At 38.9% G+C, this 17,360-nt stretch overlaps 1 long non-coding RNA gene across 1 annotated transcript in view; it reads left to right on the plus strand.

Moving 5' to 3' along the window:
* LOC115894028 overlaps window positions 1-17,360 on the plus strand; it is a 132,577-nt gene that overhangs the window by 97,330 nt on the left and 17,887 nt on the right. The window contains exon 3 of the long non-coding RNA XR_004054084.1: window positions 15,233-15,293. This is a non-coding gene — a long non-coding RNA (uncharacterized LOC115894028). The remainder of the gene's footprint in view (window positions 1-15,232; window positions 15,294-17,360) is intronic.

Consider the following 17,360-nt stretch of genomic DNA (forward strand, 5'->3'; position numbering starts at 1 on the left):
TAATTTACCAGGATGCATCTGCAACACTGGATAGCACCCATTGTATGAGCATTTCTCCCCTGTTTAAGAAGTTCAAACGCTGGAATACGTATCCACAATTTGAGGCTGACTAAGGCCCAGGGAGCAAATAAAGCAGCTCAAGCTTTAGAGGCCCAATTGACCAGTAAAAATAGCCCTGGGTCATAGATTTTCTCTTGACTATTTACTGGCCAATCATGATTAAAGTGTGTACAATGACCAAAACACCTTGATACACCTGGGTATATACTTCAGGAAAAAAATGAAGTCATCACTAGCTTGGAGAAAAAGCTAAAGACGACTGCCATTATTCATGGATATTGGTCTCTTGGTTACATCTAGGCTGAAGAGTAAACTACATACAAATTGGGTTCTAAGTGTTTCTAATGAATTTTTGATTGCCAATAGATTTTTTGGCTTCCTCTTCTAGCTGATATTGTTATTTATATTTTACTATCATTAACTGGATATCCCTGTGGTTACTCAAGCACCTCATTTGGGATCTGAGGTGGACTTAAGTGGGGACCGAAAAACCATGAGAAAATGGTGCAGACCTAACTTAACTGCCATGGGTAGGTTACCAGCAGCCAGAACTGAGACAGAAGCATCATGCTCCTGAAATAGAAGTATTTTTTAGAAACCCATCAAATAATGGAAATTGCCTGCCTCCCTTACTCCATCTATTGCTTAAGAGCAAGCTGTCCTCTCCTTGGTAGATTTTAGCCAATTAGTTTTGCAAAAAAACTCTGTTCAAAAGAACTTCTGCAATGTTTGCTTTTAAAGCTTTGCCTTTGCCTTTGTTCAGTGAGACAATCTATGCATGCTTGGTCCCCCTTATATAGGAGTTAATTTTAGCTGTATTCTAAATTGGGGGGGCGGGGGCAGACTTTATTCTGTAACAGGCCAAATAGTACATATTTTAAGTTTTCCAGGTCATATGATTTCTATTGTAACTTCTCAACTCTACTGTTGTTGGCAAAAACGGGCACAGGATATGAAAATAAATAAGTATGGATGTTTTCTAATAAAAATCTATGTATGGATATTTGATTTTTATATAATAGTCTTCTCTCATATAATATTTATAAAGTCAAAAGGAGAAGAATATTTTATATCTTTATTTTTAACCATTTAAACATTGGTAAAATTGTTAGTTCATGGACCATACAAAACAGGTAAAAGCTGGATTTGGCTCATAGGCTGTGGTTTGCCAAGCCATGTTTCAATGGAATATTTCTGTGTTGTCCTTTGCCAGAGTGTGACATGTGGACAAAGATAGGGAAACAAGAAGAGCTTAAGGGGAAAATCTTTAAAATAACCTGATTGTGTGAAAAGAGAGTTTGCCTGCTGGGAAATGTTAACCCTGAGGTCATTCCTGGTAAAAAAAAAAAAAAAAAAAAAAAAAAAAAAAAAAAAAAAAAAACCCAGAAATTGCAAGGAAATGAAGTGCAAGACAGCTTAGATATTTTTCTCATGTCTTCTTTTCTTTTTTTTTGTTTGGTGGATTTCAAGCTTCACAATGGAAACCACTATTGCCTGCTTATTTCATAAATAGACTGCAAAGGAAGGAGTTAGAAATATTATTTTGAAGTCATTCAACTCCTCTGGTATACAAGCGCTATAACATATTTATATCTTCCTAATAGGTTTTTTACCTCCCACACTAATAGTGAATTGGCTTTTTGTCTCGAAGCATAGCTGCATAAACTTTTCGGAAAAATTGGAGAAAACAGGGCCAATGTCTTGTGAGTGATTTGTTCAGAGAACTTGAAGGAAGAGGAAGAAAGAAACGAACATTGTTGAGTAACTACCATAAACCAAGCATTATGCTAATATGTTCAGGACGCCTAGTATACTGTTTAGCAGAGAAGGCACTGTATAGAGTAGGCACTAAATACATTTTAATAACTGCTCTAAATACACTGTAGTAGTTGTAATTGCATAGTGTATTTTTTGATCTGAACAAGACAATCATGTGCATTAAGTACTCATGTCTGTTTTGCACTTAAGATAAAATAAAATTTATGAGATTAAGCATTTTTTTTATGTTACATAATTAGTGGGTGGTGGCAAGGGGTACCTAGTAGGCCCTCAATAAATATTTGCTAAATTTTTATATGAATGAGCCTACTGGATTTGAAGCCAATTTGCAGTTTGCTTTCTCCTGCCTGGCACAGAATATGGTCTATCCAGCTGACCATTTTAATGCTAAAGTGACTCCTTGATGTGCTGCTGAGATCATACCTGATGAATCCAAAAAAAGAAATTCATTAGCAGCTAAGGGAGCGTGAACTCCTGACCCAGAATAGATGATGCTGTTAAGGGATTAGCAGTGCCATGCATAGAGTTATGATTAGCTAAATAATTGGTGACACTTAACACAGGGCTTTCTCCAAGGGGGAAAAATAACACTATTTGTTGTTCGTATAATTAGATTTTTCACCTCAAGTGGAAAAGTAAATTGAGCACAAAATGCAAGCAGGTCTGAAGTGACTGCTCAAAGTTGATGTGGGTCTTTAATTATAGGACTCATCAGATGTAGTACTTTAAACTTACAAGACTGTGCTGATTTGAACTCAGAAATGTTAAAACCTCTGAGACAACAGATTACTGGACAGCTCTGCCACTGCTGTGGCCACCAGGAAATGTGAATCATTTATACTGGCACTTCATGACGATGTGCAATCAAACCCCACTTGAGGTGCCTTTAAATAATTCTACTGCTTTGCTCTGGAAACTCCTGTCAATCAGTAATCAGGGCTGCCATTTCTCCCCCCATTGCTCTCTCCGGCTTGGCAGCGGATGAACCTTTGTGGCCAGAGATTTGCTAATGTATCAGCTGAAAGGCACACATTTCATGTTTCCTGTGCCCTCTCATTTCCTGCCTCTCAAGGCACTCCCTCTCCAAGGATCCATTTCAGTGTTCCTAATAATTACCCTACTCTTGAGACAGTGACTGTAAGATTTCAGAGTGACTGGCCTCTCATTTTCCAAAATATGATCTTCTATTGCTTTGTCTGAGGGTCCTGGAAAATCATCTCTCTCCTGTGCTGTACAATATGACCCAAACTAAGAGGAGTGAAAGATTAGGAGAGAGCACAATTTTTGTACTTGGGGAGATGAAGTGCATTAAAGGAGTGTTTCATGTTTCTTTCAAATGTGACTTTAATAACAATTAGTCATAGACAGAGTTTCCTATAGCTTCTCAGTAAAAATCTATTTTCTGATGGAATAATCTAATTCTAACAAGCCACCTTTTCCAGGTCTCCCAGCTAACTAGAAACTAAAGAGTAATTCTTTTTGTTGACATTATGATATTCTTTTTGGCATTGTTCCTGAATTTCTACTTCTTAAATTTTATTATTTTATTATTTTTAAAAATTCAGGTAGAATTCTTTTGCTCCCTGTACTTCATGATATTTCTGAAGTTTAATTTATCTTGTGAATATATGTTCATATTTTAGTGTGAGCTGCCTCAAACATTTTTTGGAAGTGGGAATATGTAAACTGTACCTTGAAAATGGGTAAATGCCTCAGGCTAACAAAATAGGATATAAACATTCAAAATATATATAAGAAGCCTTTCTCTAGTTTGGACTTAATGCTATTTTTTATAGCAAGCTCTGACTAGTTCTTGAATAGTGGGTTTATATTTAACAGCAACTGGATAAACCACAATTTGGTTTACATAGTCCTAAGTTTTAGTCTAAGCAAGTCTACTTGCAGAAATTAATGTAAAGGGAAGCCTGGCACAGCAGGTCATGTTAGCAGGGAAGTGCCTGGGCCATGGGCTGAGAAGACACCTTAAAGGAAGTTGTTAGAGATAACCAGATGGAAGAGAGACTAGCATGGTCCCTTTCCCCAGAGCTCTGCTAGAGAGGGATGGGAGAAGTTGTCTGGGGAAGGAACTCCTCTAGGAAGTGTCCCTAATGGAAGAAGAACTTTTTGTTATGAAAACTGTTGCTGTAGCTATTTTAATGCTAATATTGCCATATACATGGAGACCCAAAAGGAAATGGTTTCTTTGGTGAGATTAGTTATACTATGATATAACAGATCTTAGGAGGAAAAGAAAATGAGGAATTTCTTTAAGTTTAATATCTTGTTTTTCTCTTGATTGCACGTCCCTTCAATCTGTCAGCCTTTGTTTAAATTCTGTTATAATCTACAAATTCTTCTGGGTTTGCCTGGGAGGGGTGTAGTTTATTCCTGTTATCCTGGTATGTTTATGAACAGCATCCCCTTTAACTCTCAAATTTGGATGATAAATTATATATGTACCTCAGTTACGAGGTAAAAGGAGTGGTTTGTAAGTCTCTCCCCACACAGAAAGATCTAAGACAGAGTGCATGTATATGGGAGCACTGTGTAGGAACCAGTCTGCTGTTCAGTGGATCATGGGATGAAGAAGCGGAAAGACAAGATGGAGGTACTTTGGTCCACAGAGCTGAATAAAAGCAGGAGGGCAGGAGCCCATCCCTAGCGGGAGCAAAAGCAGGCTGATTGAGGGATAGGTCCTGGCCAAGCAGAGCAGCAGGAGGGCCTGGCTGATGAGGTGAGGCCTCCTGGATGCTCTTTTGTCCACTGAGTTTTGTTTTTCCTTTTGTTCCTTTGATCCTTTGTTTTGGTGATTGACTTCCTTGCCATTACAGTAAGATGTAAACTCACAAAAATTACACATATCAGCAAGTTGTAAGGGTTTAAGAAATCTTACAGAATTGCCGTAGCTCTTAGACTTGCAGTTTTTTGTAGACCTGGATCCCTTGAAGTCCTCTTGAATTTTTGTTCTTATCTCTTATTTCTTAGGGTGGACCTCACCTGATTTCTCTCCTTCAGATCCCACCCTTTCTATGACACATTGATTCATTCCTCCTGATTAGCATACTCCCCTGCTACGATGACCTTAGAAGATAATTAGTCTTGAGTAATTGCCATGAACATTAATTAGTCCCATTAAGTGCCCACTTTTATCTTAGGGAACACCAGACATAGTGCACCCAATCCTAGTGAATCCTGGTATAGCTCTTCCTGATTTCCTACTTTGGTTGCAAAGGATAATGAATCACTCTACATGGGGCACTTTAAGCTGGAACATTGAGAAATGCCAAAGACCTTAAGGAAACTTGCAGGTATCGAATCACCTGCTTAACAGGGAAGATTAGGGAAAAGCAGACTTCAAGAGTTGCCTAGACATGTATTTATTTTGATACTCATCACATGCATTTATTCTTTTATCATGAATTCAACAGATTCATTGATCATTTATTATGTCCAGCACTATGTTGAGTGTTGGGGACACAAAGTTAGATACAGTTTTTAAACTTAAGTAGGTCACAGTCAAGACAGGGTAGTAGAAAAAAAAATGATTTGTTACAGTATCACATGATAAGTGTTTCAAATAAAGGTATACATAAAATTCTATCAAAAGGGAAAGGGGGTATTTAGATAAGTTTTGAATGCTTCGGAGAATGACTGTATGTGGAGATTTTTATCCCTATTATATTCATGAAAGACTCTGACTGAAGCCTTACCATATTTAATTGTTGTGTAATTTGTGTTTTGTAATACTGACAACCGACACTGGTCAAAGTCAAGGTTCTGGCAGGCTGTTATGACTCCCCAGATCTGATTCTGTAACTATGAAAAAGAAGTAGTATTATTCTATGCTGATCTGGTATGCTATTATTAAATATTAATACGGGTGTCCCATGAACACCTCCCTGTTTTTAAGACAAATTTATATAAGGAATAACTAGTCTACCTGGCTTGTAGATAAATTCACACAGAAACTTAAGGCAGAGGTTTTCTGACATTCAATATGAGCTCACCTTTCTGGTATTAAAGAGAGAAAGGAGATGTTGAGGGATGGAATCAATGGAATAGTACAGCAAGTCCAGTTATCGCTCAGAATTTACAACTGCACCTCAAGCAAATCTTAGAGTGTGCTTTCTGAATTTGCCCAATTGTGATACTTTGATTAAAACAAAATTGAGTTATTAGTTAGTTAAAATGGAGACCTAGTACTTCAGAGCAGTTGGCTGCATTACAGAAGGAAGGAGAGGAAGAACATATTCAGAGACATTTACCTGAGGAAAGTTGTGTGTATCTAAGAGTTTAGTTATTAATTGTTGGGAGCCCAAACTCTTTGGATCTAAGGGCATTTTTCACCTCATGAAATCACCAGAAATTTTAATAAAGATATTTAAGTATGTAGCATTTTGCCTGAGAGGATTGGTTGTTATCTGTGCCTAATTGGGAAAATTCCTAAACTGAAATTTAATAACCACAAATAAGGAAGTTTGTTTCAGATTTTACCTTCAAGACATCCTTGGAGATAGATGACCCAGGCATCCTTAAGCAGTAATAGTAAGTTGGTTAACATATTCACTAAACAAAGGGAGCCTCCTGTTATAGGCAGCACTCTTAGTGTGAAGTTCTTTTATATGGGAAAAGGAAAGGAGGACATTCATTCACATAACTGATGTTATTGAAACAAGCCATATGTGCCAGAATCTGCATTCAAAACACTGTAGTAAGACTGAATAGGTCATGATCTTTATCTAGAAAGATATTATGGCCTAGGGGGAAGTCAGAACTATAAACAAAATATACTGCAATGTCTTAAGTGCCCTGAAGAAGGCCAAAAAGAGTACAAAGAGGCTCAGAGGATTGAACTACTAATTTGAGGTTATAAAGTAAGTTCCCCAAGGAGCTGGCATTTAAAGGAGATAGAAGAGGATGGGAAGACTCTAAGGAGAGGAATCATCAGAGAGAGCCATAGCCTGGCCTGCTGAATTGCCTTATAATGGTGACAATAGCAGAGATGATGGTGGAGGGTAAGACAGTGGCAGCTCTTGTGTACCAAGCTAAGGAGTTGGGCCTTCATCCTGTATATATAACAAGTGCAATTTTTCCTTCTTTAAGTATAGTTATTGAATAGGAGGTCCTCTTTAGGGTACATTCAGGAAGCCGTTTAATTCCACCATGTCCTCAAAATTGCTCCATAAGCTGAGAAAATTTCATACCTTTTTGTCACTTTCAGTTGTAAATAAAACTTGTTAGAAAGGCCAATGTGCCATGGGTCAAAATTCCAAGTTCTCATTCTACTAAGGACATCTTCCCCTCACCACACCTAAAACCTGACCTGGGTGCAGAAGGAGGAGTGGGGAGCGGCATGATCTCTGAGCCGGTACTAGGATGAGTCCCCCGCCCCCTTAAATTTTGCTCCCTAGATGCCTCACTTGCTTCACCCTAATCTCTGCTCTACGAGTTGTTTTATTTTTTTCTCCCGTCTCCTGCACTCCCCTCTTCTCCTTTTCACTATGCCTGTTACTTCAGATTTTGAAGGAAATACAGGTAAAGAAGCGACAGAGAGGAGAAGTGCCTTTTCACTTCTCCTGGCTGGTGGTGGTGGTTCTCTTGATGGTTAATGCCTTATGTTGCAGCAGACATTCAAATGCTCTTCATGGCCTTTGGAGGCTTCTGATCTGGGAAACCGGCAATTCCCTTATGTGTGTTGTGCATTCTCCAGCTGACAACTTTGGGCTCCCCGCTCAGTCCTGTGCCAGTTGTATAGCCCACACACAGAAGTGGATTTACCCTGAAGCTAATGACGCTTCAACTTCAGGGCCCCTCACTTGCACAGGCTCCTACCAAGGTCCCAGGAAGACCCCTAGCAATGTGTCTGTGTGGTCATATACTTTTGTAAAATTTATCAGGATAAGCTATTTTAACACAGTTAAGACTGAAGTCTCTTTCCTTTCCAGTTTTTCCTTTGAAATAATTCTCCTTATGTTTGGTGAACTTAGAGTGCCACTGGGAATTTGTGGAAGGTGATCTGGGGATCCATTAAATTAGGATTTGGTGGGATCCATTTGTGTGGTTCCTAAGTCACAAGATTTTGCTATAGATTCCAGAAATATTCCTATCACTCACTATAATTAAAAGGTACAGGGGACAAAGCTTTGTTTTTGTTTTTGTTTGTTTGCTTTTGTTTCTGTATTTTTTTTTGAGATGTAATCTCACTCTGTCACCCAGGCTAGAGTGCAGTGGTACGATCATGACTCATGCAGCCTTGACCTCCCTACTCAGACCTCAGCCTCCTGAGTAGCTGGGACTACAGGCATGCGTCACCCTGACTGGCTAATTTTTTTTGTATTTTTGTAGAGACGGGGTTTCGGCATGTTGCCCAGGCTGGTCTTGAACTCCTGGGCTCATGTGATCTGCAATTACAGGCATGAGCCGCTGTGCCTGGCCTAGGGCAAAGGTTTTATTGACATGAAGTGTCCTATGGCATCTGCCCTCAGAAGTATGTGGGTAATGAAGAAGAAATAAAGTCTAAAACCTATGAGGCTCAGAGCTAGTCTGTGAAAAATTCTTTCAAATATTACAAATCAGACATGATAAACACTGGTCAGGGTTTCCTAAATTTGATAACAATCCAAAAAGTTTATATGACATTGCCAAAATAAGATTTGAAGAAAAAAACTTTCTAAACTATGAAAAACCAAAAAAATTGATTCAACCATACCCAATGAAAGACTAAATGATTTTAAAATTTTCTCTACTATCATTGTCACATGAAGCAGGTATAAAAAATATGGAGCCAAAATTAGGGGTAAAACTATTACGAACAAGTGTCAGACAATTAATTATTAAAAATGTTACATTATTGTGGGGATTTGGGTGTTTATGGCATTTGTCAGCTTTTAAAAATTTGTATTTTGTTATTTATTTTTTCATTCTAAAGCAATATTTGATTTTGTGATGTAAAAGTATCAGAAAATTTTGTATGTGTTGAAGAATCATATATGTTGAAGAATCAGGGCCACAAAACCTAGATTCATCCTTTTTAAAAAAAAAGTCAGCATTTATTTCAAGTTTAGGGAGTACACATGCATGTTTGTTACTCGGGTTTATTGTGTGATGCTGAGGTTTTGGAGTATGATTGATCCCGTCACTCAGGTACCCAGCACAGTACCCCATCATTGGTTTTTCAGCCCTTGCCTCCTCCCTTCCTTCCCCCTCTCGTAGTCCCTAGTTTCTATTGCTGCCATCTTTATGTTCATGAGTACCCAATGTTTAGCTCCCACTTATAAGTGAGAACATGTGGTATTTGGTTTTCTGTTCATGCATTAAATCACTTAGGATAATGGTCTGCAGCTGCATCCATGTTGCTGCAAAGGATGTATTTCATTCTTTGTTACGATTGCATAGTATTCCGTGAGGTATATGTACCACATTTTCTTTATCCAGTCCACTACTGATAGGCATCTAGGTTCACTCCATGTCTTTGCTATTAGAGTCATCCTTTTTGATGGGTGCATCTTTTCAGGTAGGCATCCTCTTGAACAGTAAGCTTTCAAGATGATTTGAGCTTGTTGACTTTCCATGATGTCAGCTGGGCCACAGATATGTTAGCATCCATGCCTTGCCAAACTCTGGAAAGATGAGTTGCTTCAAAGAGCACATTCTCACTTTCCTCAGAGAGCCAGGCCAATGGGTGTATGTGCTCTCTCAGCAAACCTCCAGCCAGTCGTGGGAAGAAAGCAGCATACTCTCTGGCAAGGACTCCTCTACCCTATTCCATCCCAATAAACACAGTGTTGCTTTTGAGGCTTCTTTCGCTTACCTTGAGGCAGAGAAGGGCAAAGGGTGGGAGATGCCTTAGACTCATCTTTGCAGGTGAATACCTAAATCCCTTCAATTAAATCTGCCCTGATTATTCTTCTCAATGATTCTCTGGCTTTCACTTATGTATATAGTGGATGTGCATGCTGAACAAAGGTCTCATAACTGGTTTCACTTTCTCTGGGCAAGTCCTCTAGGGCAGCAGTCCCGAACATTTTTGGCACTGGGGACTGTGGAAGACAATTTTTCCATGAACTGGGATGTGAGGGAGGTATGGTTTGGGGATGAAACTGTTCCACCTCAGATCAGGCATTAGTTTCCCCTAAGGAGCTCGCACCTGGATTGCTCATATACAGTTCACAATGGTGTTTGTGTTCCTATGACAAACAAATGTCGCTGCTGATCTGACAGGAGGCAGAACTCAAGTGGTGGTAATGCTGGCTCTCCTGCTATGCGGCCTGGTTCCTAACAGGCCACAAACTGGTACTGGTCTGCAGCCTGGAGGTTGGGGACCCATGCTCTAGGGTATCTAGCACCTCTTGTTAGAGAAAGAGGACAATTGTTATCTGTTGGCCTCAGCTGCAATTTCAAAAGAAGCACATTTTGGCATAACCACTTTTGTCCAAATATGTAGTCCCTTTTTTTTTTTTTATTTTTAGCTTTTGTGGGTACATAGTAGATATATACATTTATGGGTTACATGAGATATTTTGATATAGGTATGCAATGCATAATAATCACATCAGGGTAAATGGGGTACCCAACACCTCATTTATCATTTGTGTTACAGACAATCCAATTATAATAGCTCTTTTAGTTATTTTTAAATGTGCAATTAAATTATTTTTGACCATAGTCACTCTGTTCTGTTAGCAATGACTAGGTTTTACTCATTCTTTAACTATTTTTGTATCCATTGTAATTATTTCTTTGACTTTGATATTTTGCCAGCAATCAGGTCAGTGATCAAACAAAAGAAAGGAATTCCAGGCAAGTGAATTGACCCACGCAAAAGCATTAAGGATAGAAACAAAGTGGCTGTGGGATCCGTGGGATGTTAAGGCACCTGAAGCAGAGGACAATGTGAGATAAAACACAAAGAGATGTTGTTAGAAAAGGGTCATGTTGTGACTACCTTTTGTAGGATATTCAGTTGTTTCATCAAAGGTCCATGTTTAAATCTGAGGCATCTTTTAAGCCTTCAGGACATTTTAGCAACTATCTCTTTCTTTTATAATTTCCTTAAGTTTTTATTTATTAATCCCTGGAGTCTAATTTTCTACCTTCACAAAAATTTCAGGAATCTGCTGTTATCTCTTTGGGTAATTGATAGCTAGAACATGTTTCTTTGCCTTCCACATCACTTCCTCTCTGATTTTTTCACAGATTCTGACTGCAACAAACTCCAAACCTCTTTTTCTGTATGGAAGAATTCAATGGTAGAGAAATTAAGAGGCTTTTCATGTTTTTCTAGGAAAATGCTAAGAAGTGGATGAGGAAATTGGAATTCTAATGATTGTTTTCCGTGTTGTGGTAGGAATGTCACCCTCTAATGCTGCAATTTGTGTATACTTTTTGGTTAAAGTTCAGAGCAATATATATCAATATAGATGTTTTAAAGCTAAAAGATACTGGCGAAAAAGTGAGAGTAGTTGCACCTGGCACACCATTGTTTTCAGAATGCTATACTGAACCTCATTTTGTTGGATTTTCACAAGGATCACAGGAAGTGGGATTCCGACTACTACATATGGGGGAAAGCCAGACACAGACAGGTAGAGTAAATTGGCTACATAGTGACAATGTCAGGACTATAATTCTAACCTCTCAATTCTCTTTTATATGTGGTGTTCTTTCCCTGAACACACTGAGGCTGGACAAGGAAACAGAAGAGATCAGAGGGAACAGAGAAAAGGGAGAAAGTGAAGTGAGTCAAGGACAAGTGTAGCATGATGCCTGTCTTGCCTCACGCTACATGAATATCCTGGGTAGCTTAAGGCTGCAGGTGTCAGTTTTGGCCTAAAGGAAACTGTTTGGGGAAATAACACAGTGCATCAATCCACAGAAGGTCTTCCTCAACTGAGACAACAGAGATGTTTTCCTAAACAGATCAGACATGTTTAGGGATATAATCCTGCAGGAATTTGTGGGAGCGTTTCAGGGGACTTGATGTCCTGGTGTGTGTGTGTGTGTGTGTGTGTGTGTGTGTTCTACAAATGGTATTTTGTATCTTGAAATGAATTCTTTTTGTTTTGTAAATACTCCCAATATCATGGTTATGTAAAATGAATTTTTCTCAGTGTCATTAGATAGAATAAAATGCCTCCTATTGTATGTTGTTGAAGAAAATGACATCTGGCATGCGATTTTTGTCTTTACTTTTCCTTTCCTACCTGTATGTTGGGCTAAGTGAGCCATAGCAGAGAAGGTACAAAATGATGTAATTTGGCTATCTTTTTGAGACCAAAATATTTGAGGATAGCACAACATAAATGGAGTTTATATTTTGATGACTTAACATTTGAATTACTCTTTAGATACTTATTTCTCACTGCATTTAACAGTCTCAGGGACCATGCAGACTTAGCACCTCACTCCAAGATTATGTGAGTGCATATTCTTTTATATTTATTTTGTAATTATTAGAACGCATATGGCCTCAGCAAATTTAACAAATTATTTTTGTTGCTCCACTTATAAATGTCTGAAATCAAAAGTTTCATGAAGCTACTGTTCTATTAGCTCTTCTTAGTTATTATGCAAAGAAATGATATTTTATATACTGAGTGAGAATAAAAACTATTATAAAGCATTTTCAATATTTATGCCAAGCTTTTTTTTCATGAAAAACGATTATGTCATCAATTTGCATCATTTTAATAATTTTTATTGGCATATGATATAGTATCTTGGCTGAAATATAACAACAGATGGCTACAAATTTTTGAGTTATTGATTTATGCATATAGATATTTAAGAACAGGACGGGAAAAGGGTTCTAGGACACTCATTCAAATGAATGCTGACAAGAATGGAGTTTTAAAAGGAAGGGACTTTAATCTCTTGACTGTCAAATATTAAGACGAAACTAACGAACTCCTGACAGGTTTGAGTAAATTGAGCAAGTATCTTTGCGCACCTACAATCAGACAATGTTTTATTGGAACAATCATTAGTCCAGGATTCATGCAGTAGGTGGGAAAATTGGTGGAGAAACCTCTGCATAGGATAGAGCCTTATGATAAGGGCCTCAAACATATTGATATTATTCTAAAGGCAATGAAGAGCCACTGGAGCCATGCAAACAGGGAATTAGAGAAGAGAGAGACTGGAGGTAGAACCATCATTAGTATATCCATACACTATTAGTGTAATAGTACTATAGTCTAGAACTCTAGGGAAGAGAATCCAAGAATTAGAAGAAAGGCAGAAACGCTGCACATTTAAAAGATTGGGTGGGAGACACCAGAGTTGATAGGTACAGAATGTAGCAACTAATTAGTGGTAAATAGAAATATCAAAGTTAAATCTAAGTTTTCAAGTACCTGTAATTGGGAATATACTGATCATATTATAAAAGATAGAACTCAAAGGAGGAAGCATTTGGGAAATATGGTGAGGTATGGGGTATTCATGTAAGGTTATCTAATGGGGTCAAGTGTTATTTGTCTGGGACTTAATTAAGAAGATGAGGTATTAGGCATTATACATAATATATAGGATTAGGATATGTATTTGGGAATCATTTGGAGGCATTTGTGGTATTGTAAAAAAAAAAAAAAAAAAAAAAAAACAAACAAAAGAAAACCACTAGACTTAAATAGTAGGGTTAAGTTTACACACTTTGCCACTTTCCAGCTTTGAGGCCCTGGGCAGGTCACTGCACCTGAGTCTCAGTTTTCTCTTTTCTGAAATAACGATAGGTTGTTGCAAGTATTAAAGGAAAGGCTATGTACATTTTGTAAGTGTCTAGACAAATACAAGGTACAATTACGCAGGGAAAGCTGATGGTGAATTTGTGAGAGGAGAGCAAATGAGATTGCCAAGGGAGTGAGTAGAGGGAGATAGGAAAGACTCTTTGGGAATGCTTACACTGAAAGAGCTTGGGAAGGGGCTGCTGGCAGAAGAGACAGAAGGGAGTGTCAAGACTAAGCATGAGGTCAATAATGCCAAAAAGTATCCAGGAAGGATGGGAAGGGGTTTCCTGTTGAAAGGAACCCATCAAATTGGAAAATTTGCTGTTCACCAAATGCTGAACCCTCAGAAAAACAGTTTCAATGGCAGTGTGACAGCAGAAATCAAAGAGATAAATGAATGGGAGGGAACATGTCTCTCTGGTAGAACACCTTTGCCACTCAGCATCAGCATAGATCCTCAATGCATACAACAAGATCAAGATGTTCCTCTTTCTTGCTCTCTGGACTTTTATGTCTTGATACCGTCAGCAGTCAGATAAGAGGTTTCAGGAGAGATGCTGGCAGGAGCAACAGAACAAAACCTTCATAACTACTTTAAGGATGTGGTACCGTATTTTTACCAAATGAGTTTGCAGTACCATTTATTTTGCCTTTACTATTGTATCTGTAATTACATGAATGTTTCCTTTACTTCTCCATGTAAATAACCATACTAGTAAATTTATAGGAGGCCAAAAGCCAAGGATAGAGTGCACTGCAATTGCCATTTGTCTCATTCCGATTCTTCACCAAATTCCTCTTTCTGTTTTCTACATGGCAGTAGTTCTTCATATTCTGGAGAATAGTTTTTATAAACTGCCCAAGTACTAATAGCCTTCATTTTTATTCTTTATGCTCCTTAGTATATCTTTGAATACCTTGCAGTCTGTGTGTATGTGTGGTAGTAGTGGTGCGACTGCGACTGCATGTAGCTCTATTGGATTATCCACTCCACCTTCCTTATAATGTTTCTGATTCTTCTCATAGAATACTTTTCTTCTATAAAATCACAGTTTTAGTGAACTTGAAAGCAAAAAGTTACCTTCCTTTTTCCCAGCAAAATGTCCTCCAGTATTCTAATGGAGGAAAATAAATTCTAATTTTCAGAATTTCCATAAATGAAGATTAAAAAAAATTTCCACCTTAAAGTATGATTTTAGTAACACTTGTCATAAATACGGTTTAAACAGTCTGTGTTCTTCTGTTCATAATGTTTTATGAAATATTTGGGGGTCTGGGTGTTTCCCACACAATGGCTGGGTTTGATTTCTTGGTGGGTGACAGTCCAATAAGCACAAGTAAGGAGGATTTAACAAGGGAATTTTTATAACTTGCCACAAGTAAGGAAGACACTGGGAATAATTTCCCAAAGCAGTGCCTTTCTGAACAAAGGTGAAGACAGGGCTTTTATGAGGTCGGTTTGCTGAGTCATCCTATGCAGAGGCAGAATGAAGGCAGAGCAGGCACAATTGTCAGTGATGCTTCCACACCGTCGCATGTATAGAAAATGGAGAACAAGCTCCTCCCTGGGCAGGGTTTTTAGTACCATAAAGAGGAGAGTTTGCCAAAGTCCATCTCCAACTCAGGCATTCTGGATTCAACTGTTTTGTTTTGTTTTGTTTTTCCAGGGATGGGCTTCTTCCTGGACCTTTTTGAAATAACAAGAACTTCAAGATGCAGCGGTTACAAGTGGGTACATTTTCACAGTGTGTACTCCAAACCTCATGGACCCTGGCTTGGGAATCCCTCCTGAGACATTCTACTTCTCATTCCTGAGGGTTTAGAGACAGAGTTCATGCTTCTGTATCTATTTCATGCTGACCGAGTGTGTTGAGTACCCTAAAGTTAGAGGAGTGAAACTCTTTGGCTGCTGAGATCAAATAAGTTTTTGGGTCACCTGGAGTTGCTCGAAGGGGCTGATATTGTTGTAATAAAGCTGGAGATGAAACTGTTTGAGTCTTGAGAACACAAAGTTTACTACTGCATTGGCCTCCCAGAGACTCCTGGCAATCTAGATCTTCTAGTGTTGGAGGATGCAACCTAATGGGTTTTTCTGGAGGATTGAAGTCTGGTTTTCCCTACCCTCAGACACTACCCTCAGGATCTGATCCCAGCTTGCAAAAGATTTAAATATCAGGTTAATTGTTATGCAGATATATGATAATTGAGGTTTTCCTCTCAAAAAGCGTCTCAAAAAACTCTCTAAGGTGTAGATCCAAAGTAAGCCAATGTGTGAGGGTGACCCAGTGGTTCCCTAGTGTAGTCCCATGAACTTCCCCAAAACTCTGATTGCATCACTTGGTGAGCCTCCTGGGTGTCAGGTGAAGCAGCTGCTCCTTTTTTTAAAAGCTGATACTTGAGAAGAACTCACTCAGGTGGTCCAGGAGTGCATTGGTAAGAGCCTCTTCTGTTAAAATTTTCCCAGCCTAGCTGTCAAGACTGAGGGCTTCCAGATGTACCTGGGTCCTTTCCCACTTTGGAAAATGACCCCTGAATCTAAGGATCTTAAACCTGTGTCCTTGGAAAAGTTGATCCTCATGGTTAATCTGGCTAGGAACAGATTGCTGTTTACTGTGACAGGGATGCCTCCCAATCCTCCAGAGCACAGAGTGGCCAGGGATCAGGATTGCCAATTGCCATGATTGGAGTGTGCCTCAATCCTCCAGGGCACCAACTGGCAAAAGGTGGAAACTAAAACAAGAGGTACATTGTGGTTAGTCTGGAGACCCTGTTGCTAGATCCAAAGATTTTTCCCTTATAGTTAGTCCACAGGGTGAAGTCCACTTACCTCCCTGAAGGAGCACCAAACAAAAGGTCTGGACCACTGCTTCCACTCTTTTGGGCTAGATACAAGTGATGGCCTAGTGGGCTCTACCCCAAGATGAAGATCCTTAGGAATTGTACCCAACCCTCTCAGGCAACATGAGCAAGTTAGCTTGGCCAAGCTGCCGCTGTCCACTGCTTTGCCCCATAGCAAGCCTTTGTGAAGTTAGCGTTAGAACTGGAGTCTTTGTCTCATCTGGGTTGCCAGGGTTGTTACCCACACAATGAGTGTGTTTGATTGCTTGGTGGGTGATAGTCCAATGACCACAACAAAGAAAGATCTAACAAGGGGATTTTATTACTTGCAATAAATAAGGAGGGTACTGGGGATAATTCCCCAAAGTAGTGTCTTCCCAATTAAAGGTTCAAACAAAACTTTTATTAGGCTAGTTAGCCTCTACCTCCTATGTGGAGGTGGAATAAAGGCAGAGCAGGCATAGTCTCCAATCATGCCTCTAGATGGTTGCATGTATGGAAAATGGAGAATAAGCTCCTCCACGGGAAGGGTTTTTAGTATGGTAATTGGGAGAATTTGCCAAAGTTTACCTCCAACTCAGGCATGTCTGAATCCAATCAGTTTTTGTTTTGCCAGGGATGGGCTTCTTTCTGGAACTTTTCTTCAAGGATAAGAACTCAAGGTTTAATAGTTACAAGTGGATACTTTTTCACAGTGTGTACTCCAAAACCTGGAGAAACTGGGTTACATGTGCTTTGAGAACCACGAGAAGTCAAAATTTACCTTCATGTGGAGAAATTTGAATTTCTGTTGAATTTGTCTTTGGAATTTATGGGTGAATTCCAAAGGGAAATTTATCCTGGTAATGTTAAAATATCTTATGCTAGGAATTGGCCTGTGATCATGTCAACATCCTAATAATGTTTATTAAGATTCTACACATGTTGGTAATCTTTACTGTGGTTAAGTGCCTTATA

Source organism: Rhinopithecus roxellana, chromosome 16 (assembly GCF_007565055.1).
Source record: "Rhinopithecus roxellana isolate Shanxi Qingling chromosome 16, ASM756505v1, whole genome shotgun sequence".
NCBI classification, from domain to species: Eukaryota; Metazoa; Chordata; class Mammalia; order Primates; family Cercopithecidae; genus Rhinopithecus; species Rhinopithecus roxellana.